Genomic DNA, 27,666 nt, shown 5'->3' on the forward strand with positions numbered 1-27,666 from the left:
TCAAAGTAAAACAATTTTGGTTTAACAGAAATAATCTAGTAACAATAAAAGTTCAATTAAATAAGCACACTAATGGTTCTGGCTGCTACCATAATAAAGGTACATAGGAACAATTTTTTTGTCTTCACTGTACAAAAGCAATATATACATGTCTTAGGAGCCTGGTCAGGATCCAGCTTTTTATTTTCCTGATGTGTTATTCTGCTGTTGCTGCTCCACCAGGGCTTGCTGAAGGTGCATCTGCTTCCAGGAATAGTGCTGCCAGTGCAGAATTTGCTGCTCATCAATAAATTTCACACACTGAGCTTTCACCAGCTCCTTGCAGAAGTGTTCATACTGGAGCAGTTCTAACATGTGTAAACACTGAGGGTACAGTTAAGGTAATTTGGGTTGGCTAAACACTGTACAAATTCCAACTCCAACTGGAACCGCAGTCGATTTCCAGCATCATCTGTTTTCATAGTGACAGTCGCAGCCATCACCAGCAGACACTCTAAATCCCCAGCAACCCCACACAGCCAGGATCGGAGAAACAGGGAAGGTCTGGAAGTTGCGGAGTCTCCTTCCTGCCGAGGGTGTCCCATCCTTCACCTGGGTGTCCCCCAATTATAAAGTAACTTTAATTCAAACATTATCTCTTCCAAGAACCCTTCTCATAGAGTTTATAATCCCTGCTTTGTGCTTCCTATCTTTATCTTCTCCCTTACAAGATGATTTTTTCTCCAGCACTGGACTGTAGGATCTTCAAGGCAGATGCATGGTTTAGTGAGCTGTGTGCCCAACACACAGTAAGTTCTCAGTAAGTATTGATTAAATAGAATCAGTTATACCTCAGTGTTGTAGCAGCACCATGGTGTCTAAAGAAAATGATGCTTTGACCTAATCGTACCTGTTGTGTTGACTTGAAGAAAACCTAAGCCTTTCTCTTTCTGAGTTTGAATTACAGCTTTGATGTGGTCTTTCTTGTTTTTTGTCCTTGTTCCTAATGTAAAAGTGTTCAACTGCTTCTTGGTTGTATTGGGTGGCATTGGAATAAGATTTTAACTGGGTATTCTTGAATTGCTTTTACAATAAACCAATTTTATAATCTTTAAATTTATCAGCTTTTTACATTTGTGTAAAAGAAAAATAGAAATAAAAAAATAGAACTGAATTAGCTTAAAATTAATATCTTCTCCACCCCAGAAAAATGTGAAGATCTCTTCTACAGTTTCTTCAAAATTTTTTATATTTAATTTTGCATTATCATAAATAATATATGTGCCATGCTGTGATAAGTCACTTCAGTCATGTCTGGTTCTTTGCAACCCTATGGACTATGGCCCACCAGCCTTCTCTGTCTATAGGATTCTCCAGGCAAGAATACTAGAGTGGGTTGCCATGCCCTCCTCCAGGGGATCTTCCCGACCCAGGGATAAAACCTGCATCTCTTTTATGTTTCCTGCATTGGCAGGTGGGTTCTTCACTGCTAGCGCCACCTGGGAAGCCATGCGCCAGATCACTTTATTTCAGTGTGAGGATACCCATCCAAATGTTCTTAGACTTTTTGATTCTACTGATTTAAGAGTTGTTAAAGTCTTTGTTTCCCTCTTTGAGCATTACCCTCATGGGCTGTTTCAGTATATTGTGCCCTCATAGGCACCATTATGGTTTTTATAAGGCTTCACATAAAAACCTGTCAGACAAAAGAGCACATATTCTGTGATTCCATTAATGCAAATTTTAAGAAGAGGCAAAACTAACCAATGGTGATAGAAGTCACAATAATGGTTACTTCTCAAGGGTATTGACTTGGAACAGGCAGAAATGGGCCTTTAGAGTTATTGGAAATGTTCTATATTTTAAGTGGTGATATTTCTACAAGTGTGTATATATATATATATACACATATATACACAAATTCATTGAACTGCATACTTAAGATATATTACTTTACTATAAGTTATTTCTCAATTAATAAGTAAAACAAATACAATGAACCTATGGATTCCTGTTGTGTACTTTATTTTTCTTTTACATTCCTAATCAACCAGATGACAAGATACTACACTGGGAATTCGAATGAAATCAATGTGCACCTATCAAGTGTATATATGATATGTATACCAGGCAGAGAAGTACCAAAGAGGAATTAGTCACCTCTAGATGCAGAGGACAGGAAATGAGGAAATATTTCCCTGAGACTAGCACAACTGAGCAGAGCTTGGAGAACAAAGTCCATGAGGTAGACACGGGTCTAAAGGTATTGGAGAGAGCCAAATGTACAAAAGATTGGAATGAAATAACAAAATATGTTCAAGGAAAGCCTAGTGGAATATAATATACAAGAAGAGGGTTGGAGAAGTCTGGGATGGAGTGTAGGAATTAAAAGCAACAAGCAAGGCTAGAGTAAGAGGCTTATCAGAGAATCTTAGATCATGCTAATATTTTATTGTATAAAATATAATAAAGGAAGTCACTAAAGGATTTTGAATAGGGAAAAATATGGTTAAGTATTTATTCTAGAGGCTGTGCCATGGGTCAACAGGCAGTAGTGGAACATACTAGAGGTCAGTTAAAAAACTATTATTGTCATTTAGGAGAAAAATGGTAATGGTCCAAACCAGGGTATGGAAACGGAGATCTGAGAATGGAAAAGACCAAATGGGTGGCTCCCAAAATAATCCAAAGCCCATCAATTCTTTTATCATTCCCAAAACCTTCCTTATTTGTCTTCAGAAGCTTGTAAGTACTGAACAAAAGAGGAACAAAATCATCAAGGAAGAACTTGCTTTTCTCCTCTCATGATTTTGAAATGAAAATATTCTACCTGTTTTTCTAGAGGAACCCTTATCTCTGCCATCTTTTTACAATACAAATTTTGAAAAAGGGTAGGTAATTTGGAACTTGTTGAGGATAAATAAATGTCTTCAGTGTATTCTTCATAAATGCCAGTAAAAAAAAAGATTTAACCTAGATAGGTGACCTTGATTTGTATATAAATACTCATAAATATGAAGGAAACTACTGAGAGTAAATTTCATGTTCATGTGATCTAAAAAAAATATTCAGTATTATATTAATATCTAATATGAAATTTTTAGTTTGAATAATATAAATGTCTTTATATACTATTGCATGTAAAATAGATGGTGAGAAGTTGCTATGTAACAGATAGCTCAGCCTGGCACTCTGTGATGACCTAGAGGGGTGGGATGAGCAAGGGAAGTGGGGCTCAAGAGGGAGGAGATATATGTGTAATTATGGCTGATTTTTGTTGTTGCATGGCAGAAATCAACACAACATTGTAAAATCAATTTTCCTCTAATTAAAAAATAAAATGTTGTACCTAGGTTTACTAGAGCTCAAATGAGACTTTTCTATATCTGTTACAAATCTGACAGCAAGAAAAATAACTTGGTATGATGAAATTTTTATAAGTGAATTAAATGCAATTGAAGTAAGAGCTTTTAGGTGAACTTTTTAGAAGTAATTATGTTTTAGGAATATCTACTTAAACATAACCTCTCCTGGGTGATAGGGATAGAATGTTGCAAAGAAGCCAATACTGACTCCATGCTGGAACTGTTTCTTTGACTTGCTTTTGTTATTACAACCATACTTAATGGCCTGATTCAAAGGACCCTGTTCCTCTGCCTGACTATAAACTAATGTGCCTTTGTTCAGCTTATAGAAAGACAATCAGACCCTGCCCACTTGTGAATAGAAGAGATTAACACATCCCTTCCAAAGGCTGACCCTTCAGATGTTATAAGACTGAAGACCCTTTTTACTTTACTTCCTCACTGCCCCTCCCTCTCTATTCTGCCTTTTAACTTTAGTTTCTCATTGTTTCTCTCTGGCTCTATAAAAGAACCTGGCACCCAGATGCCAACAAAATGGTTACTTTGAGACATTAGTCTGCCATCTTTTTGGTCAGCTAGCTTTCCAAATAAAGCTGTATTCCTTGCTTTAACATCTCTCTTGGATTCATTGCCCTGTTATGCAGCAAGTACAGTAAGCTTGGACATGGAAACAAATTTGGTGAGCCAGCACAGGAGCCTTACTGCTCATGGCTAGCTGGCCCCGATCAGGGAATACTGAGACAAGGCCCTAAGCAGCTTCTGGGACCATTTGTCCTGAGGATCTTTTCTTCAAGATTCCCTGAAGTGGCACCAGCTGCCCCAGCACTTGGGAGTTGAGACAAGGAACCAACAAACTTCTAAAAGTCAACAGACTTGATTTTGTTCAAGGGTAAATCTACCCAATTTGATAGCCAGTTCAGCCAGTTTGCTTGTTTATCTGCCGTTTTGTGTTACTAGTCAGTGGGCTCAATTTTGGAGGTGAAGTTGCTCTGCTATACACATCAGGAACATATTCTCCCCTTCAATTTGGGCTTTTCCTTTATGAGAAAAGCCAATTTGGTTGGGGTACCCTGTTGGAAAGGGGAAGTGTTGTTGGACTCTACATTGAACCAGTTCATTGGGGAATTACTTCTTGTAAGACAAGCCTACCCTCATTAGAATTAGTTCATTTGTTTCATAGGGTAAATTTATCTACCTGATTTTGGAACCGGTTCATCTGTGCATCAATGCTGGAATTTGTTTGTGCCATCTTTCTTGGAACTTGCACGTCTTCTGTGTTTTGGTGTTATCAAACTTATAAAAATGGGAAATATTTAATCTATCCCTAAGGATAGCTCTTTAGGGCATATATTAGATATACTAAGATCAGAAGAGCAATGGCCCCAGAATGGCTCACAATTATACAGTCTCTCAGATAGAAGCACAAAGTAAAGAAACACCCTGAAAATGAAGAGGCCCTAGGGCTCCCTTGGACTTGAGGCATCTGATTCTAGTTCCCCTACAGGAGCCCCAGGTAGCTGTGACAGTGGGGAGCATCGGCTCCAGTTTAGGGAGCTCCCCCTGTGAGGGAAAACTCAGACCATTTGGACAAAGGTCACAGGTCTAATGGGACTAGAAAGTCACATTAATGTGACTAGGTTGGCTAGGTTTTGGTATATTCTGGTACTTTGGTAATGCATAGATATCTGGTACTGTTTCCTCTAAGGCTTCCTCTACATCTTCTTGCTTCTTTCTGCTCAAACCCTCTGCAAACAGGTGAGTGGCTATGGAAGCAATTAAGGAACTCTGGCCAGGGTTCTTCTCTGGTGTGTTCTGAAGGCCCACAGGTCACGGTGCCCCAGTAGCTGCCACCTAAGCAGATGAGGGCTCTCCTTTCTTTTCCCTCCCTTAAGCTGAAGACCAGACCAATTAATATCATGTGGGCACAAGTCAGGCATAGAAAAGCCATTAGAGTGCCTGCCATTTGCAGACTCCAGTGACAGGATAAAGGAATCATGGAATGGACTACAGTATTAGAGTATCTGTCCCCAACAAGACAACTTCTATGAAACTCAGATACATATTGGTTCAAGCAAAACACCGAGCCCACTCCCCTGACGGACAAGTTCCCAGTAGGACTACAAGGCAGATTCCTCAGCCTGTCTTCCCTGTTGCCTTCACCTCTTTCCCCCTCAGTCCAGATTAATTTTGCAGAAGCTTGAGTGTTGTCACTCAGCCATCCCAGGAGGCCTTCTCCCCTACGAGAGAGAAGGAGGGGTGAAACTTTCCTAAGGTAGCCACTCAATTCTTTCAAAAATAAAAAATAAAAAGGAAAAAACAAAATTTGTTTTACAATGTAGTTTTTATAGCACCAGAGGGGAGGCTTCAAAAAGTCCTTTTACCACTTCCAAAATCTTGCCTGTTCATCTTAAGAGTCATGTAAATATTTTTAAAGGGGGGAAACAAAGTCATCCTAGGAAAAAATTGCCTGTATCACTGAGAAGCAAATGTCTTCTCTGGTCTTCTCAAAAACCATTATCTCTGCTTTTTTTTAATGTAAATTTTAGAGTTATTGTTGTTCAGTCCCTAAGTCCTGTCTGATTCTGCAAGCCTATGAACTGCAGCATGCCAGGCTCCCCTGTCCTTCACTATCTCCCTGAGTTTTCTCAAACTTGCAAACTTTCAAACTTGCGTCACTGAGCAAACTTCAGTGATGCCATTCAAATATCTTGTCCTCTATGGCACTCTTCTCCTCCTGCCTTCAATGTTTCCCAGCATCAGTCTTTTCCAATGAGTTGGCTCTTCCCAGCAGGTGGCCAAAGTACTGGAGCTTCAGCTTTAGTATCAGTCTTTCCAATGAATATTCAGGGTTGACTTCCTTTAGGATTGGCTGGTTTGATCTCCTTACTGTCCAAGAGACTCTCAAGAGTCTTCTTCAGCACTCAGCCTTCTTTAAGGTCCAACTCTCATATCCATACATGACTGGAAAAATGATAGCTTCAACTATACAGACCTTTGCTGGCAAATTGATGTCTCTTCTTTCTAATACACCATTCAGGTTTGTCATAGCTTTTTTTCCAAGGAGCAAGAGTCTTTTAATTTCGTGGCTGCAGTCACCATCTACAGTGATTTGGGAGCCCAAGAAAATGAAATCTGACACTTATTCCCCATTTATTTGCCGTGAAGTGATGGGACCAGATGATATGATCTTCTTTTTTTGAATGTTTAATTTTAAGCCAGCTTTTTCACTCTCCTCTTTCACCTTCATCAAGAGGCTCTTTAGTTCCTCTTCACTGTTTGTCAATAAAGTGGTATCATCTGCATATCTGTGGCTGTTGATAGTTCTCCTGGCAATCTTGATTCTAGCTTGTGAGTCATCCAGCACAGCATTTCGTATGATGTGCTCTGCATATAAGTTAAACAAACATGGTGACAACGTATAGCCTTGATGTACTCCTTTCCCAATTTGGAACCAGTCCATTGTTCCATGTTGAGTTCCAACTGTTGCTTCTTGTCCTACATACAGGTTTCTCAGGATGCAGGAAAGGTGGTCAGGTATTTCCATCTCTTTAAGAATACTGCACTATTTGTTGTGATCCACACAAAGGTTTTAGCATAGTCAATGAAGCAGAAGTAGATACTTTTTTGGAATTCCCTTGCTTTTTGCTATGATCCAGTTAATGCTGGCAATTTGATCTCTGGTTCCTCTGACTTTTCTAAATCCAGCTTGTACATCTGGCAGTTTGAGAACTGGCAGTTCATGTACTGCTAAAGCCAAGCTTGAAGGACTTTGAGCATAATCTTGCTAGCACATGAAATAAGTGCAATTGTATGGTAATTTGAACATTCTCTTGCAATGCCTTTCTTTAGAGAGGGTAAAGTAATTCAGAAGTTGTCTCATCCAAGGTAATTAGAAATTGCTTTTTATGCAAATATTAATATTTAGCCATCTAGCCAAGTGTGCTTCATTTGTTCCACCTGTGAGAAACCCAATTTTAATCCAACCTCTTCTGTAAACTGGGTTTTACATTATTGCTGTGCCTGATTCGGGACAGAAACCTTGAAGAACTGAGGCCTCAATGTGCATTTACATATATCTTTGTTTTTGGATAACATTGCTGCAGTTGATTTGTAAAAAGAGCTCTATTTAATTGCCTTAAATAAAAGTAACAAATACTGACAAACCAATCATCTCATATAAAAGAGAAATTTAAAAATGACTTTCAGGCTCACATGAACTGGGAAATATTTAATATTAAATTGGTAGCTGGTATAATGTTTAAGTTTGTTGATCTAATTTTAATGATATAGACATGTCCTGAGTCATCATCAAATTAACTATAATATTAAGCATAAGACTTTCATTTTGCCTAGGCTTAACATAAGCTAAATAAGGTATTATATCTGTCAAAAATTTGTCAGCAAGAAAAGTACCTCAATGTGTGTGTGTGGGGTGGGGGGGGGGGAACTGCAGGGATATCAAAATACATGTTTTCAGTAGAAGATGTGAGGAATTTTTTAAAAAAAACTACTGAAAAGAGCTATGCATGATCAGGATTTCCTAAGACTAGATTGAATTTAGTTGAGTAAATGAATCATGTTGGGAGTAAGCTAAGACTTGGATTTGGCTTTTTCTTTCTGTTCAGAGAAAAAAGCATTCTTGGAATGTCATTTTTGATAACACATTATATGAGTTTCTTTGCCTTTAAGTGCTTTGTATTTGCCTTTGAGATCTCTGGTTACTTTGCTTAAGGAATAAGGGTTATTCAACTTACTTTATCAATTAACCAGATGTTTAACTGTGACTTTTAAGTCTTTTGTCATTTATAGATACATCTGTATTCTGATGCTGTTACAAAATGGGCTTTATTATCAAGGAGATTCACAGGAAGGCTATGGAAGCACTTAAAATAGTTCCACATCAAAATGATGGCTATTCAAGAATTCCAACCCATATGGATTAAAACAAGGAGCTGTCCTGCCCCTGGGGCCCCTATATCAGGTATCCAAAGACTTTTATTCCCTGACCAACAGAGTCCATGCCACTACTCAGACTTGAAGCAGTTACAGAAGATAAGACCATCCTCCCCTGCTTCCCATAAGAATATGGGAGTAAAATCTCTGAGAGGGCAAATGAAACAGGAGGGAAGAGGGCAGGGAACAACCTTTGAAAGAGTGACATAACCCTAGGACATTACAAGGCTGATTATAAGCAAACAGGTCCAACACGGTAGACTAGTCCGTTTCCACTAGACCTTGGGCCACAGTACATGCTCTTTGTAACACATCAGGAAGCTAAGTGAGGCACCCACAACTGGGTGGTGACCCAATTTAATGTAAAGAAACATTTAGATAAAGAAGTGTAAATGAAACAACAGCTTTTTAGATAAATTTTAAGAAAATACAAATGAGATATGAGCTTTAAGTGAACTTTTAGAAATACATGTTTTAGGATCTCTCCAGATATTCTACAACTTAAAAGGAAAAAAATTTGTTAAAACAAATAAAGTAATGAGAGGTTTATCGAAAATGGACCCCAAAAAGGGTTATGTACATGATCAGTCAGGACTGACAAAGTTTCAAACAAGTTTAACTGAGTAAATGAAACTTTAAAGTAATCAGGTGCAAAATGTAAATTTGGCTTTTTTCTCTGTTAAAACAGACAAGTTTTCTTAACATGCTAAACTGCATTTGATATTTAAGTTTACCTTTTAAAGAATGTATTTGCCTTTGAAATTTTGTATAGTCACTTTGGCTAAGTTTCACAGTGACCTATAGTCCTGTTGTATTTAAAAAAAAATTTGGTGTTCCTTTGATAGGGCTTCACAAATTAAATTATATAATAAAGTTCCTTTGACCTCTAGCTAACTTTGGGGTGCTTCCAAGAGCCCCTGAGTCACCCCAAAGGGAGACATTAAACTAACTGGGTCCACTTGATATGTTAATAGAGAGGTATTGCCAAGTGAGTAATAAATTTTAAGTTGCATTATATGGTAAATGGTACAGATATTCTAGAGATTATATAGAGTTCCTAAGAGTCTGTCCAGGTAGAATATTATAAGTCATAATTCTAGTTATTTTCTGAAAGTGTCATGTCACAGCAGCAACTGGGTTGCTTTATCAATTGCACTGTAATTAGATTTAAATGTGCTTTCTTAAGTCTTTTTGAAGACAGTTATGGTTTCACTCTAATGCCATTGCAAAAATGCCTCCTCTTAAAAATTTATTAAAAAGGACTTTTGGAGAAATACAACTTCCTAACTTTCCAAACACAATGCTGAACTGGAAATTGAAGAATTCTACTAGAACACCTGATGACTTCATAAAGCCCGTAACAAAAAAGATTAGTTACACAGGAATGAGTAAATGGGTAAATATGGTTGTAATTTTTATGGTTTCTATCTAAAAGGACTACCGGTTTGTGTTTTCTAGGTGTAAGAAAAACTTTCTTCTTCATTTAATTATGACTTGTAGTAATTTGGTAGATTATGCCTTTTGTGAGCAGAATGGAACATTTATCTTTTTCTCTCTACCTGGTTGATTCTGCCAGTAACATATGCTTGTTTCAAACAATTAAGCCAAGCATAAATGTGCATGACCAGTACAATGGAACTGCAAATAGGTCATTAAATCAGTTATAGCTCCTTTGGTCACTCAATTACTACAACTGGATTACAATTAGTTATACAAATCATTGTTTAAATTTTTTGTTTTCAAATAGTGCTTTGTGTCTCCCTGCTGCACTATGTCATTGTCAATGTTACTACCTGCATTACTTATGTCCTCTCTAATTTATAAGACTGTTGTCTCTTGCAGTAACCAATGTGTAATCAGACCTCCAAAAATATTTGTATGGCTAAATATTTTGAGAAAATCACATATATAACATAAAATGACTGTAATAGTGTGATTCTAGGTATGGAAAGAAGCAACAAGGGAAAATGTCTCCTGGATTATAGCTAGACAGAATCCAGACAATTTTTAGTTATTGATGGGGCCTGGAGGGGCATATGCTGTGGGACAAAAGTTGATCATGAAATGTCTTCCAAACATTGGTCAAATTCATGACCAAGAAGGGAAGACCTGAGGAACTGAATAGGCAATTGCAGCCCTTCAACATGAGCCAGTGAAACCCGAGGAAGGAGAACACCTGCCATCTAGCAGTCATCACACTGCTGCCACTTCCTATGGTGAACCCTGAGGAAACTCTGAGAATACAGGATTACAGACCCCTAGGCAGTTGTGCTGTGCTGTCCTTAGTCATTCAGTCTTGTCCAACTCTTTGTGACCCCATGAACTGCAGCCTGCTAGGCTCCTGTCTGTGCAATTCTCCAGGCAAGAATACTAGAGTGGGTATCTGTTCCCTTCTCCAGGGGATCTTCCCAACCCAGGGATAGAACCCAGGTCTCTTGCATTGCAGGCAGATTCCTTACAGGTTGAGCCACCAAGGAAGCCCCCAGATAGCTGAGGTACATATAAAGGAAATAATTTTAATGAGCCCTGACTCTTGCATCTTCCTATATTTAGAAAAGTACTATATTCCTTTAATTTGAAATGCTGCCTCCTAGATTTGAAGATCAGTATTTCTAAAGTCTACAAGTGTAAAGTAGACACTTTCCAAAGAGGAACAAAAGGAAGACAAATCTTAACATGTGAAACATTGGCACTAATGGCAGACACTCCCAGAAAGATTCATCTGATGAAGCAAAATGGTCATCACCCCCTTTTCCCACAAGATTGTGGAGTGGGCTTTAACAGTGCAGAATTGTTGCAAAGAATCCAATTCTGATTCCATAATGGAAATATTTCTTTGACTTGCTTTTGTTATTATGATCATACATAAATGTGGTTCAGTCGCTAACTCGTGTTTGACTCTTTGTGACCCCACGGACTGCAGGACGGCAGGCTTCCCTGTCCTTCACTATCTCCCAGAGTTTGCTCAAACTCAGGTCCACTAAGTGGGTGATGCCATCCAACCATCTCATTCTCTGTGGCCCCTTTCTCCTTGTGTGCTTGATCTTTCCCAGCATCAGGGTCTTTTCCAATGAGTTGGCTCTTCCCATCAGATGGCCAAAGTATTGGAACTTCTTCAGCATCAGTCTTTCCAATGAATATTCAGGATTGATTTCCTTTAGGATTGACTGGTTTGATCTCCTTGCAGTCCAAGGGACTCTCAAGAGTCTCCTTTAGAACCACAATTAGAACACAGCAATTCTTCAGCACACAGCCTTCTTTATGGTCCAACTCTCACATCCATACATGATTACTGGAAAAAGCATAGCTACGACTATAAGGACCTTTGATGGCACAGTAATGTCTCTGCTTTTTAATATGCTGTCTAGGTTTGTCACAGATTTTCTTCCAAGAAGTGTCTTTTAATTTTGTGGCTGCAGTTCCTGTCCACAATGGTTTCAGAACCCAAGAAAATAAAATCTCACTGTTTGCACTTTTCCCCCATCTATTTGCCATGAAGTCATGGGACCAGATGCCATGAGTTTTGTTTTTTTGAATGTTGAGTTTCAAGTCAGCATTTTTACTCTCCTCATTCACCTTCAAGAGGCTCTTTAGTTTCTCTTCACTTTCTGCCATTAGAGTGGTATCATCTCCATATCTGATGTTGTTGATATTTCTCCCAGCAAACTTGATTCCAGCTTGTGATTCATCCAGTCCAGCATTTCACATGACAAAATCTGCATATAAGTTAAATGAACAGGGTAATGATATATAGCCTCAATGTATTTCTTTCTCAATTTTGAAGCAGTCCACTGTTCCATGCCTTGTTCTAACTGTTGCTTCTGGATCCACATACACGTTTCTCAAGGGACAGGTAAGGTGGTCTGGTATTTCCATCTCTTTAAGAACTTTCCACAGTTTGTTGTGATCCACACAGTCAAAGGCTTTAGCATAGTCAATAAAGTAGAAGTAGATGCTTTTCTGGAATTCCCTTGCTTTTTCTATAATCCAGTGGATGCTGGCAATTTGATCTCTACTTTCTCTGCTCTTTCTAAATTCAGCTGGTACATCTGGAATTTCTTGGTTCACATACTATCAAAGCTTAGCTTGAAGGATTTTGAGCATCATCTTGCTACCATATGAAATGAGTGCAATTGTATGGTAGTTTGAACATTCTTTCACATTGTCTTCTTTAGGATTGGAATTAAAACTGACCTTTTCAAGTCCTGTGGCTAATGGTGAATTTTGAAAATTTGCTAGCATATTGAGTGTACCACTGCCTGAATGTAAACTAATGTGCCTTTGTCCAGCTCATAGAGGATAATCAGGCCCTGCCAACCTGTTAACACATCCTGATACTGAAGCTGGAACTCCAATACTTTGGCCACCTGATACAAAGAACTGACTCATTGACAAAGACCCTCATGCTGGGAAAGATTGAAGGCAGGAGAAGGGGATAACAGAGGATGAGATGGTTGGATGGCATCACCGATTCGATGGACAGGAGTCTGAGCAAGCTCTGGGAATTGGTGATGGACAGGAAAACCTGGCATGCTGCAGTCCATGTGTTCACAAAGAGTGGGACACAACTGAGCAAGTGAACTGAACTGAACACATTCTTTCCAGAGGCTGAGTCTTGGAGATGTTTTGTAAGACTGAAGACCCTTTTTATTTTACTTCTCACTGTCTCTCCTTCTCTATTCTGCCTTTTGACTTTAGTTCCTCATTGCTTTTCTCTCTCTTTCTCTTTCTGATTCTATAAATGAACCTGGCATCCAGACCTTGAAAAGATGCTTAATTTGAGACATTAGTCTGCCATCTTCTTGGTCAGCTGACTTTCCAGATAAAGTTATAATCCTTGCCTCAACATCTCATCTCTCGGATTCACTGGCCTGTTGTGCAGTGAGCACAATGAGTGTGGACTCAGTTACAAGAACCAGCTAGTTATACAGGTCCCAGTAGGGGATTATAGATAGAGAGGGAAACCTAGGAAACTTTGGAAGACCACTGTAAATTAATGATGGATCAGGGAAGCCACTGGAATGTCATGGAATGAAGCAGGCTTTGTTATCTATAAAACCATAAATAAAATTATGAGGTATGCCCCAGTCCATTAGGTGACAGAAAAATGTCGACCCCCTTCTACTGACTGGAATCTGCATTAACATAATCCTAGTTTGATTACAAAACCATAAATAAAATTATGAGCTATGCCCCAGTCCATTAGGTGACAGAAAAATGTCGACCCCTTTCTACTGACTTCAATCTGCATTAATATAATCCTAGTTTGATACACCCATCTGAATGCAGAGTTACAAAGAAGAGCAAGAAGAGATAAGAAAGTCTTCCTAAGTTATCAATGCAAAGAAATAGAGGAAAACAATAGAATGGGAAAGACTAGAGTTCTCTTCAGGAAAATTAGAGATACCAAGGGAACATTTCATGCAAAGATGGGCACAGTAAAGGACAGAAATGATATGGACCTAACAGAAGCAAAAGATATTAAGAAGAGGTGGCAAGAGTACACAGAAGTATACAAAATAGATCATCATGACCCAGATAACCATGATGGCATGATCACTCATCTAGAGCCAGACATCCTGGAGTGTGAAGTCAAGTGGGCCTCAGGAAGCATCACTATGAACAAAGCTAGTGGATGTGATGGAATTTCAGCTAAGCTATTTCAAATCCTAAAAGATGATGCTGTTCAAGTGCTGCACTCAACATGCCAGGGAATTTTAAAAGCTCAGCAGTGGCCACAGGAGTGGAAAAGGTCAGCTTTTATTCAAATCCCAAAGAAAGGCAATGCCAAAGAATGTTCAAACTACTGCACAATTGCACTCACCATGCATGTTAGTAAAGTAGTGCTCAAAATTCCCCAAGCTAGCCTTTAACAGTATGTGAACTGAGAACTTCCAGATGTTCAAGCTGGATTTGGAAAAGGCAGAGAAACCAGAGATCAAATTGCCAACACCCACTGGATCATCGAAAAAACAGCAGAGTTCCTGAAAAACATCTACTTCTTTATTGACTATGCTAAAGCCTTTGACTATGTGGATCACAACAAACTGTGGAAAATTCTTCAAGAGATGGGAATACCAGACCACCTTACTTGCCTCTTGAGAAACCTGTATATGGGTCAAGAAGCAACAGATAGAACTGGATATGGAACAACAGACTGGTTCCAAATTGGGAAAGGAGTATGTCAAGGCTATTAATTATTGTCACCTTGCTGATTTAATTTATATGCAGAGTTCATCATAAGAAATGCTAGACTGGATGAAGCACAAGCTTGAATCAAGACTACCAGGAGAAATAACAATTACCTCAGATATGCAGATGACACTACCCTTATGGCACAAAGTGAAGAGGAACTTAACAGCCTCTTGATGAAGGTGAAAGAGGGGAGTGCAAAAGCTGGCATATATGTTCGATACAGGATACAGGATGCTTGGGGCTGGTACACGGGGATGATCCAGAGAGATGATATGGGGTGGGAGGAGGGTTCAGGATTGGGAACTCATGTACAACCGTGGCTGATTCATGTCAATGTATGGCAAAACCAATACAGTATTGTAAAGCAAAATAAAGTAAAAATAAAAACTAAAAAAATAATAAAATAAAATATTTAAACTTATAGAAAATAAAAAAAAAATCTGGCATAAAACTCAACATTCAAAAAACTAAGATAATGCCATCCAGTGCCATTACTTCATGGGAAATAGATAGGTAAACAATGAAAACAGTGACAAAATTTATTTTTTTGTGCTCCAAAATCACTGCAGATGGTGACTGCATCCATGAAATTAAAAGACGCTTGCTCCCTGGTTGAAAAGCTATGACAAACCTAGGCAGCATATTAAAAAGCAGATACATTACTTTACCAACAAAGGTCTGTATAGTCAAAGCTATGATTCTTCCAGTAGTCATGTATGGATGTGAGATTTGGACCATAAAGAAAGCTAAGCACTGAAGAGTTGATGCTTTGGTTTTGGAGAAGAGTCTTGGGAGTTCTTTCGACTGCAAGGAGATCCAACCAGTCAGTCCTAAAGGAAATCATTCCTGAATATTCATTGGAAAGACTGATGCTAAAGCTGAACCTCCAATACTTTGGCCACCTGATATGAAGAAGTAACTCATTAGGAAAGACCCTGCTGTTGTGAAAGACTGAATGCAGAAGGGGATGACAGAGGATGAGATGGTTGGATGGCATCATTGACTTGATGGACATGAGTTTGAGCAAGCTCCAAGATCTGGTGATGGACAAGGAAGACTGGCATGCTGCAGTCCATACAGTTGCAGACTCAGACATGACTGAGTGAGTGAACTGTTTGATCTCACAGGGTCAGACACTCTTCTGCCTGTTAAAACAGAGAAGCTAGTGATATTATTATTCTCAGGTCTACTCAAAGGCAGTCTTTCTCTTCCCCATTTTCCTTTGATTATAAAATTGCAGCCCACACAATCCTCAGGACAGAGCATGCTCGCCTGTCAGCTTGTATCTCTCCCAAACCTTCTATATTAATAAACCTACTTCATGCCTATCACTTTGCCTCTTGCTGAATTTGTTCTGCACTGAGAAACAAAGAACCTGACGCTCAGTTCATCCAGACACCAGGTGAGTGATTCTAATTAAAACACCATGAGGTCAAGTCTCAATCAGGGTTTTGGACAGGTTCAAGTCCCAGCACATGGGTTCAAGTCCCAGTCTGTGGTGCACGGTTTCAAGGGTGTGGAAAAAAGGGAACTCTCCTACACTGTTGGTGGGAATATAAATAGGTACTGTCAGTATGGATATCAATAAAAAATTTCCTTACAAAACTAAAAAGAGAACTATCATATGATCCAGTAATCCTACTTCTAGGCATATATCTAGAGAAAGCCATAATTCAAAATGATACATGCTATCCAGTGTTCACTGCAGCACTATTTACAATAGCCAGGATGTGGAAGCAACCTAAATGTCCATCAACAGTGGAATGGATAAAGAAGATGTGGTACATATGTACAACGGAATAATACTCATAAACAAGAATTAATGTCATCTGTAGCAACATGGATGAACCTAGAGATTGTCCTACTGACTGAAGTAAGTCAGACATAGAAAGAAAGATATCATAGGATATTGCTTATTTGTGTAATCGATGAAAATGTCACAAATGTACATATTTACAAAACAGAAATAGAGTTTCATGTGTCGAAAACAAACTTATGGTTACCAAGGTCTATGGGGGGAGGGTTAAATTGGGAGATTGGGATCAATGCATACACACTACTATATGTAAAACAAATAACCAGCAAACATGTACTGTATAGCACAGGGTACTCTACTCAATACTCTGTAATGCTCTAGATGGAAAAAATCTATAAAGAGGATATATGTGTATGTGTAACTCATTCACCTTGGTATACATAAACTAATCAGTTCAGTTCAGTCGCTCAGTCATGTCCGACTTTTTGCGACCCTATGAATTGCAGCACGCCAGGCTTCCCTGTCCATCACCAACTCCAATAACTAACACAACATTTTAAATCAACTATACTCCAATAAAAATTTTTTGAAATATAATCTCTAGGTATTTAAAATTTATTTGATATTTAGAGTTATTCTAAATTAAGCGACGGAAGTTTATTGAATAGCTAGGTCATGCCCAAACAAAATAAGATACTGAGGTATCAATTACTAAACAGAGTTTGATGCCACCCTGAGATATTCTCTTTGAGAAAGCACATGCTTTTAGAAATCACTGGTATTTATGTTTACTAATCTACAGAATACTGGTGTACAAGATAGTTTATGGTTGCTTAAGGAAAGTAGGGTGTGTGGTTTGAACAAAATCAACTAACTTAGCATCATCAATAATGAATGGGACCAAATGGCATTTTGTGTCTCCTGATGTGATGCAATAGCAAGGACACAGCATCACCTATATAGTCTTCTTACTAAAAATGTTCAAATTAATCTTGGTAAAGCAGACATGTTCAGATTGTGGGATGAATGCAGGACAACTGCCTGAACTTGTCAAAACTGCCAATGTTATGAAAAATATAAAGAAAAAAATTGTCTGTCTTAGTCGTTCAGTTGTGTCTGACTCTTTGAAACCCCATGGACTATAGCCTGCCAAGCTCCTCTGTCCATGGGGTTGTCCAGGCAAGAATACTGGAGTGGGTTGCCATTTCCTTCTCCCAAAAGAAAAGAATGAGAAGGCACTATTCTAGATTTTAAAAGACTAAAGGGGCATGACAGCTAAATACAGTGCATGATTCTTGACTGGATCCTGGATCAAAACAAATAAAAAGATATAAAGGACATTGTTAGGACAATTGGAGAACTTTGACATCAATGGTATATTAGATAATTGTATCAAAGTTGAATTTTTCTGAATATTATGTCCTTGTTCTTAAGAGATACTCTTTGATGTGTTTAAGGCTTAAGTGTCATGATATCTGCAAGTTACTTACAAATGGTTAGTGTGTGTGTGTGTGTGTATGTATGTGTATATATATATACACACATACATATATATACACACAAAGAGAAAGAAAAACATATGTAGAAAAACAAATGATGTATCTACATGAATGATGTCTTTTGACATTCCTGAAAAGTTGGAGTTTTATAAAATTTTTAAAAAATTGTGAAGAAAATAATGTTTGAAGCTATAAAGCTTATCCTTAATTCTAATCATAAATCCTGATGGTAAATTCAGAAATAAGCCAGTGTATTCAATTTTTGGCATAGAATTTTCCAAAAAATAAAAGAAAGGGAAAAAAAAGAATTAAGTAAAAGAATGGAAAAAAGAAATATCACCCAAAAAGAAGTCTATCAGACAAAATAGATTTTAAATTCAAGTGAGTCACTAAAAATGATAAAAAGGTACATCTATTTTAGACTTGTATGCACATAATAATAAACTCTTGAATATATATAAAGTACAAGAATTTATACAACTACGGTGGAAGATTTTAAATTGGTTTCAATAATTGATAGATGTAGTAAACAGAATTAATAGTGATATAGAAGACACCCAATACAATCAATAAGTTTAACAGACATTTACAGAATACTACATGAAACAATTAGAATATATAAAATATTTTCAAGCACACATGAAACACAAATTGATCATGTTCTTTAAAACATGAAGCATATCTCAACATATACTAAATAATCAGTATCATGTAAACCATGTTGTCTGTATTAAGTGCAATTAAATGGAAAAGAGTAACAAAATGCTAAGCTAAAAAATAACCATGTGCTCTAAAGGAAGAAATAAAGCTATCCCTGTTTGCAGATAACATGATACTACATGTAGAAAATCCTGAAGATGTCACCAGTAAACTACTAGAGCTCACCAATTGTCAGTAAATTTGCAGGATACAATATAAATATATAGAAATCTGTTGCATTTCTATACACTAATAATGAACTATCAGAAATTAAGGAAACAATCCCATTCACTATTGCATCAAAAATAATAAAATACCTAGAATAAACCCACCTATGGAGGTGAAAGACCTGTACTCTGAAAACTATGACACTGATTAAACTGAAGACAAATAGATGGAAAGATATACTATGTTCCTGGATTGAAAAAATAAGTATTATTACAATGATTATATTACCCAAGGCAGTCTACAGATTCAATGCATTTCCTTATCAATATATCAATGGCATTTTCCACAAAACTAGAACAAAAAAATTTTAAAATTTGTATGGAAACACAAAAGGTCCCAAATAGTCAAAATGATCTTGAGAAAGAACAGAGAAGAACATGCTCCCTGACTTCAGACTATATTACAAAGCTACAGTAATCAAAAACAGATGTGTAGATCAATGGAACAAGACAGAAAACCCCAAAACAAACCCACACAGTCACAGTCATTAATCAATGACAAAGGAGGCAAGAATACACAGTGGAGAAAAGATAGTCTCTTCAATAAACAGTGCTGGGAAATCTGGACAACTACATGTAAAAGAATCAAATCACAACATCCTCTAATACCATATACAAAAATAAACTCAAAATGGATTAAAGACCTAAATGTAAGACTGGATACTATAAAACTCCTAGAGAAAGACTCAGGCAAAACACTCTGACATAAATTGTGTAACTTTTTTTATCTGTCTCTTAAAGGAAACAAAAGCAAAAATGAACAAATAGGACCTAATCAAATTTAAGTTTTTGCACAGCCAAGGATACTATCAATAAAATGAAAAGACAAGCTACTGAATAGGAGAAAATATTTGCAAATGATATGACCAACAAGGGATTAATATCCAACATATATAAATAGCTTATACAATTCAACATCATAAACACAGTCCAACTAAAAAATGGGAAGAATAAGATAGACATTTTTCCAAAGAGGAAGTACAGATGGCCAACAAGCACAGGAAAACATGTTCAGCATTGCTAACCATCAGGGAAATGGAAATCAAAACCACAATAAGATATCCCCTCATACCTGCCAGAAGGGCCATCATCAAAAAGAAACACAAATAAAAAATGTCAGAGAATATGTGAAGAAAAGGGACCCTTGTACACTGTTGGTGGGCACAGAAATTGGCACAGACACTGTGGAAAACAGTCTGAAAGTTTCTCAAAAAACTAAAAATAGAACTACCATTGTTGTTGTTGTTTAGACTCTAAGTCCTGTTCTACTCTTTTGCAACTCCATGGACTGTAGCCCACCAGGCTTCTCTGTCCAGATTTCCCAGGCAAGAATACTGGAGTGGGTTGCCATTTCCTTCTTCAGGGGATCTTCACAAGCCAGGGATGAAACCAATATCTCCTGCACTGGCAGTCAGATTCTTTACTCAGCCACCAGGGAAGCCCACAATGGACTACTCCTCGGCCATAAAAAAAAAAAAAAATGAAATTGTGCCATCTACTGCAACACGGATGGACATGGAGGGTATTATGCTAAGTGAAATAAGTCAGACAGAGAAAACAAATACTGTATGGTATCGCTTATATGTAGAATAAAAAAAATCAAAAAAAAAAACTAGTGAATATAACAAAAAAGGGGCTTCTCAAGTGGCACTAGTGGCAAAGAATCCACCTGCCAATGCAGGAGAAGCAGGTTCAATCCCTAGGTCAGGAAGATCCTCTCAAGGAGGGCATGGCAACCCACTCCAGTATTCTTGCCTGGAAAATCCCATGGACAATGGAACCTGGTGGGCTACAGTTCATAGGTTTGCAAAGAGCTGGACACAACTGAGTGACTTAGCACACACACATAACAAAAAAAGAAGAGACTCACAAATATAGAGAACAAACTAGTGGTTACCAGTAAGGAGAAGGGGGAGGTACAAATTATTGGGTATAAGATTGGCTCAAGGATGTATCATACAACATGGCAAATATAGCCAATATTTTGTAATAACTGTAACTGGAAAGTAATCTTTAAAATGTTTAAAGTTTTTTTCAAAATATATCCATGTACCCACATCTTGGTTTCCAAATACCATCTCCCACAAAAAGGTACCAGAGATCCATAGAGAAATTGGCAATGAAGCAGGGAATACAAAACAAGCATAAAAGTTAAAAAGTAAGGAAATGGCTGAAGTAAAGTATGTATTAAAAAATCACGGGACTATGTCAAATGGACAGAGAATCCAGCTTGAATAGGTTGCCACTGGGATAATTTGAGCATTAAAATAAATAATGATAGCAATAGCATACTCATGAAATAAAATAAAAATCTATGTGTCCAAACCAATATAAACAAATAAATAAATGGAGGAGAAAAAAACCTCTTCCTTGAATCAGAATACAAAGTAATAAATGTAGTGAAAAGATAACATTTGAAAATGATCATTTTAGGATCACCCCAGTGGCACAGTGGGTAAGAATCCACCTGCCAATGCAGGGGACACAGGTTAGATCCCTAGCCCAGGAAGATTCCACATGTTGCAAAGCAACTAAGCCCGTGCACCACAACCACTGAGCCACGCTCTAAAGCCCACAAGCTTCAATTACCGAGACCGTGTGCTGCAACTACTGAAGCCCATGAGCTCTAGGGCCCAAGAGTACAACTACTGAGCCTGTGTGCCACAACCATCAAAGCTCGTGAGCCTAGAGCCTGTGCTCTGCAACAGGAGAAGCCATGGCAGTGAGAAGCCCAGGCGCTGCAATGAAGAGTAGCCCCCGCTCATTGCAACTAGAGAAAGCTCACACAAAAGCAACAAAGACCCAGTGCAGCCAGAAAGAAAGAAAATGACCATTTTGCAGCCATTAGGGGTAATAACTCGGAGAAGGCAATGGCAACCCACTCCAATACTCTTGCCTGGAAAATCCCATGGGCAGAGGAGCCTGGTAGGCTGCAGTCCATTGGGTTGCGAAGAGTCGGACACGACTGAGCGACTTCACTTTCACTTTTCACTTGCATGCACTGGAGAAGGAAATGGCAACCCCCTCCAGTATTCTTGCCTGGAGAATCCCAGGGACAGAAGAGCCTGGTGGGCTGCCATCTATGGGGTCACACAGAGTCAGACATGACTAAAGCGACTTAGCAGCAGCAGCAGCAGCAACATGGTAATAATTGATTCAGTCAAGAATTATCAATGGATATTAAAGCCAGCAGATTTTAGTTTGAGGAGGAATAGGATACCTACACAGTTTCAAAGTACCCCAAGCAAATTTATTAACTATAAAGCAGAAAATGGAAACTTAGAGTGGATTAATCTAGTAAACATCATCTTAACCAAGTAATCAAAGTTAACATTTCTTCTAAGGGGTCAAATCAGCATTATGTGCCACTGATATGCTGCCCTGAGAACAATACATTACTTCTCTGACATTCCTGCCAAATTCCATAATCTAAATATAATAATGAGGAATGGGCACACAGATTTAAGTTTAGGAACAACCTATAAAACAATTGTCTACAATTGTCCAGAAATCTTTAAACTGTCATTGTCATCAGAGACAAACAAAGGTTGAACTGTGCCAGGTTAAAGAAAACTGAAGAAACATGGGAACTAAATGCAGCACATCATCCTCAATTGAAACTTTGATCAAGAAAATAAAACAGCTATAAAACACATTATTGGAACAAACTGGTCAAAGTGCAATATGGTCTAGATAATAACATTGGAATACTAATTTATGATATACTACAAAGCTATAGTAATCAAAAGAGTGTGCTGACATAAAAACAGGCACATAGACCTTGGAACAGAATTGAAAGCCCAGAATAAAACCTTGCATATACAGTCAACTAATGTTTGACAAGGGATTCAAGAGTATTTAATGGAGAAAAGATAGTCTATTTCATAAACAAGGCTGAGAAAACTGAATATTCACATGAAAAAGAATAAAACTGGAGCCCAGTCTTACACCACTGGCAAAGATTAATTCAAAATAGATTAAAGACTTGAAATTCCTAGAAGCAAACAAGGAAAAAGCTTGTTGACATTTGTCTTTGCGATGATTTTATGGATATGACCCAAAACATAAGCAACAAAGGCAAAAAATAAACAAATGGGACTACATCAAACAAAAAAGCTTCTGCACAGCAAAAAAAAAAAAAAAAAAAAAAGATCAATATGAACAGGAATCTATGGATGGGGAAAAAACATTTTAAAACACATATCTGATAAGAAATTAATATCCAAAATATATAAGGGACTCATACAACTCAATATCAGTAAAACAAATAATCTAATTCAAAAAGGTGCAAAAGACCTAAACAGACATTTTCCCAAAGACATACAGATCGCCAACAGGTATATGAAAAGGTACTAAACATCATTAATCATCAAGGAAAAGGAAATCAAGGCCACAATGAGATATCTCACACTTTTTAGAATGGCTATTAACAAAGGCAGGAGATAAAAAATGCCTGTGATGATATAGAGAGAAGTGAACCCTTGCATATTCTTTGATGGGAATGTGAAGTGAAATATCTACTATGGAGAGCAGTATGGAGGTTCCTCAAAGAATTAAAAATAGAACTACCATATTATGATCCAGCAATTCCACTTCTGAGGAAATGAAATCACGATCACGAGATACTTGCAATCCCAATTTTACTGCATCTTTCTTTACAATAAGCAAGATGTGGAAACAATCTAAGTGTCACTGACAGATTAATGGACAAAGAAAACGTGATACACATACACACACACACTACACTGGAACATTATTCAGCTATAAAAAGAAGGGACTTATGACACAGTGATAAGCCTTGAGGGTATCAGGCTAAGTGAGGTTAAATCACACAGAAAAAGATAAATACTGAATGCTCTTACTTATACATGGAATCTTATTAAAAAAAAAAAAACTGAACTCATAGAAACAGAAAGTAAATTGGTGGTTTCCAGGGATGGGAAGGTAGGAAAAATGTATAAAGGTGGTCAAAGGATATAAACTTTCAGTTACAGGAATAAATTTGGAGGCACTAATCTACAGCATGATGTACATTATACTATAACACTATAGTTATAGTATCAATATATAGTTACATAACTACTGTTATAGTATAATTAATACTGTAGTATAGTGAGTATAGTTAACAATTCTGTATTGTATACTTAAAAGTTGCTAGGACACTAAATCTTACAAGTTCCCATCCCACAAACAAAGATTAATTATATTAAATGACTGATGTCTTACCTAATCTCATTGTGGGTAATCATTTTGTAATATACACATTTAGCAAATCATCACACTGTACTGTACACTTTAAACTTACACTGTTATATGTCAAATATATTTCAATAAAGCTAGGAGAAAAAGAACTATAATAGAGCTTACATTGTCCACTTGAAATATATGTTCTCCCAAAGTCATCCCTTTTTCAATAAATATGAGTGTATAATCTTGACAATAAAGGTTTATGAAACAAAAATTGGAACGAGGTCCAAATTCTCTTTTGGTATAGGTACTGAGGTTATGTGGGAGAAGGCAATGGCACCCCACTCCAGTACTCTTGCCTGGAAAATCCCATGGACAGAAGAGCCTGGTAGGCTGCAGTCTGTGGGGTCGCTACAAGTCATACAGAACTGAGTGACTTCACTTTCTCTTTTCACTTTCATGCATTGAAGGAGGAAATGGCAACCCACTCCAGTGTTCTTGCCTGGACAATCCCAGGGACAGGGGAGCCTGGTGGGCTGCCGTCTATGGGGTCGCACACAGTTGGACATGACTGAAGTGACTTAGCAGCAGCAGCAACTGAGGTTATGTAAGAAAAAGGTATTATTCTGAGAAAATATACACAGAACTATTTACAAGTAAAAGCGCTTGGAGTCTCCAAGTTACTCTTAAACAGCTCACAGAGAGAGAAGGAGACAGAAAGAGGAGGAGGTAGAAAACAGACCAAGGGGTGGGGGAGGTAGACAACAGTAAAGGGAAAGAGAAAAGGGGAATGAGAGGGAGAAACAGAAATAAAGAATTATAAAGCAAACATGGAAAAATGGTAATTGGTGAACCTGGATAAAAAGTGTATGGGAGTTCTTTGTAATATTCTCACAATTTTTCTTTAGGTGTAGAATTAGATAAAAATAAAAGATTTAAAACCACAAGTATGGACACCTTATCTTTGACAAAGGAGGCAAGAATATACAATGGAGAAAAGAAAATCTCTTTAACAAGTGATGCGGGTAAAACTGGTCAACCACTTGTAAAAGAATGAAACTAGAACACTTTCTAACACCATACACAGAAATAAACTCAAAATGAATTAAAGATCTAAATGTAAGACCAGAATCTATAAAACTCCTAGAGGAGAACATAGGCAAAACACTCTCTGATATACATCACAGCAGGATCCTCTATGACCCACCTCCCAGAATATTGGAAATAAAAGCAAAAATAAACAAATGGGACCTAATTAAAATTAAAAGCTTCTGCACAACAGAGGAAACTATAAGCAAGGTGAAAAGACAGCCTTCTGAATGGGAGAAAATAATAGCAAATGAAGCAACTGACAAACAACTAATCTCAAAAATATACAAGCAACTCCTGCAGCTCAATTCTGGAAAAATAAACGACCCCATCAAAAAATAGGCCAAAGAACTAAATAGACATTTCTCCAAAGAAGACATACAGGTGGCTAACAAACACATGAAAAGATGCTCAACATCATTCATTATCAGAGAAATGCAAATCAAAACCACAATGAGGTACCATTTCACGCCAGTCAGAATGGCTGCAATCCAAAAGTCAACAAGCAATAAATGCTGGAGAGAGTGTGGAGAAAAGGGAATCCTCTTACACTGTTGGTGGGAATGCAAACTAGTACAACCACTATGGAGAACAGTGTGGAGATTCCTTAAAAAACTGGAAATAGAACTGCCATATGACCCAGCAATCCCACTGCTGGGCATACACACAGAGGAAACCAGAAGTGAAAGAGACACGTGTACCCCAATGTTCATCGCAGTGCTGTTTATAATAGCCAGGACATGGAAGCAACCTAGATGTCCATCAGCAGATGAATGGATAAGAAAGCTGTGTTACATATACACAATGGAGTATTACTCAGCCATTAAATAGAATACATTTGAATCAGTTCTAATGAGGTGGATGAAACTGGAGCCTATTATACAGAGTGAAGTAAGCCAGAAAGAAACCAATACAGTATTCTAACGCATATATATGAAGTTTAGAAAGATGGGAACGATAACCCTGTATGCAAGAAAGCAAAAGAGACACAGATGTATAGAAGTCTTTTGGACTCTGTAGGAGAGGGAGAGGGAAAGGGTGGGATGATGTGGGAGAATGGCATTGAAACATGTATAATATCATATATGAAATGAATCGCCAGTCCAGGTTCAATGCATGATACTGGATGCTTGGGGCTGCTGCACTGAGAGGAGCCAGAGGGATGGTACAGGGAGGGAGGAGGGAGGGGGGTTCAGGATGGGGAACACGTGTATACCTGTGGTGGATTCATGTTGATGTATGGCAAAACCAATACAATATTGTAAAATAATTAACCTCCAATTAAAATAAATAAATTTATATTAATAAATAAATAAATAAATTTATATTAAAAAAAGAGAAAACCACAAGTATAAATATCAGCAATAACTCCATCATTGAACAGCATAATCAATCACAGTTTTCCTATGTATTTAATGAAAGAAAAAGTTTTATATGGCTGAAATCTATTGAGATGAGGAGCCAGTGTATAATTTTGCTTTTTGCTACAAGAATAAAAAACATTAAATATTTTAAAATAGAAAATAAAACATTTAACTGTAATTGGATTAATGATTTCACAGTATGATTTCTAAAAAACAGATACATGTTTGTAAATTTAAAAAACCCAAATAACTCATGAGTCAAAAATAAATCTTAAGAGCAATTATAAAATAATAATTGAATAATAATAAAAATACTCCATATAAAAACCTATGAAATTCTTCTAAAGTAGTACATAGTAGAAAACTTATGGTTATAAATTATTTTAGGAAAGATAATTTAAAATTACTGAGCTAATGGTCCAAATAAATTAGAAAAAGAGCAAACAAAAAGAAAATAAAAGGAAAAATTATTAAAATAAGAGACAGAATATTCAATGGTAAGACCTGATGAAACCAGAAGCAAGAAATATATTAGAAAACTGAATACTGTAATTTATCACATCGTCTCAGTGTCATGTTAATGAAGAAAAAAACTCCATGTGATCAGTATTTGGAGAAGCTCCATACTCATCCATAATAAAAGCTCTTAGCAAACGAAGAATATAAAAGAACTTACATAACCTGACAAAGAAAATACTAAAAATGGTGAAACATATATAAAAATTCCCTTGTAAATTCAGGAGCAAAACAATCCTCTATCACTGCTACTATAGTTTGTTATACCAAAGATCCTAGCTAACACACTAAGACTAATTAAAAATAAATATTGGAAAGGAAGAAATTTCCATTATTTACAATATACTTAATTAACAGACAATACAAAGAATCTACAAATATTAGAACAAATATAAATCAGAAAGTTCACAGCATATAAAATCAGTATGTTACAATATCACATTCTCATTTACCAGCAATAATCTGAAAATGTGGTTTAAAAGATACATTTCACTGTGATACCAAAAACTATAAGGTAATTAGGAGTGAATATAACAAAACAGCTTATAAATAGCATTATTATTATATGGTATATATGGTTTCATATAATGTAGAAAATGGTTTCAATTTATCACTGGTGCTAGCTTTATTTTAATGTGTTATAATCAACTGGTATTCCTCCTCCTTCTTCAATAAGTTTTTAGTGAAGAGATTACCTTAAAAATTACAACTTCCTGGTGCAGAACATCAGAAAAACCAGGGTGGCAATGTCAATAATCTTCACTGTCTTCACTGAGTGAACTATTTTATGAATACACCAAGGAAATGGAGTCATACTGCAATCCCTCATAGACTGAA

The 27,666-nt window shown here is 37.2% G+C and overlaps 1 protein-coding gene and 1 pseudogene across 2 annotated transcripts in view; both read right to left on the reverse strand.

Annotated features, from left to right (window-relative positions):
• LOC120882192 lies at positions 1 to 27,598 on the reverse strand (annotated as a pseudogene).
• NBDY (negative regulator of P-body association) overlaps positions 1 to 27,666 on the reverse strand; it is a 65,867-nt gene that overhangs the window by 35,894 nt on the left and 2,307 nt on the right. For both annotated transcript variants that reach the window (XM_040266078.1, XM_040266079.1), the window contains exon 2: positions 27,525 to 27,661. The gene's annotated coding sequence lies outside the window, so the exon portion shown is untranslated. The remainder of the gene's footprint in view (positions 1 to 27,524; positions 27,662 to 27,666) is intronic.

This window comes from Oryx dammah, unplaced genomic scaffold, assembly GCF_014754425.2.
Source record: "Oryx dammah isolate SB20612 unplaced genomic scaffold, SCBI_Odam_1.1 HiC_scaffold_23, whole genome shotgun sequence".
Classification (NCBI taxonomy): Eukaryota; Metazoa; Chordata; class Mammalia; order Artiodactyla; family Bovidae; genus Oryx; species Oryx dammah.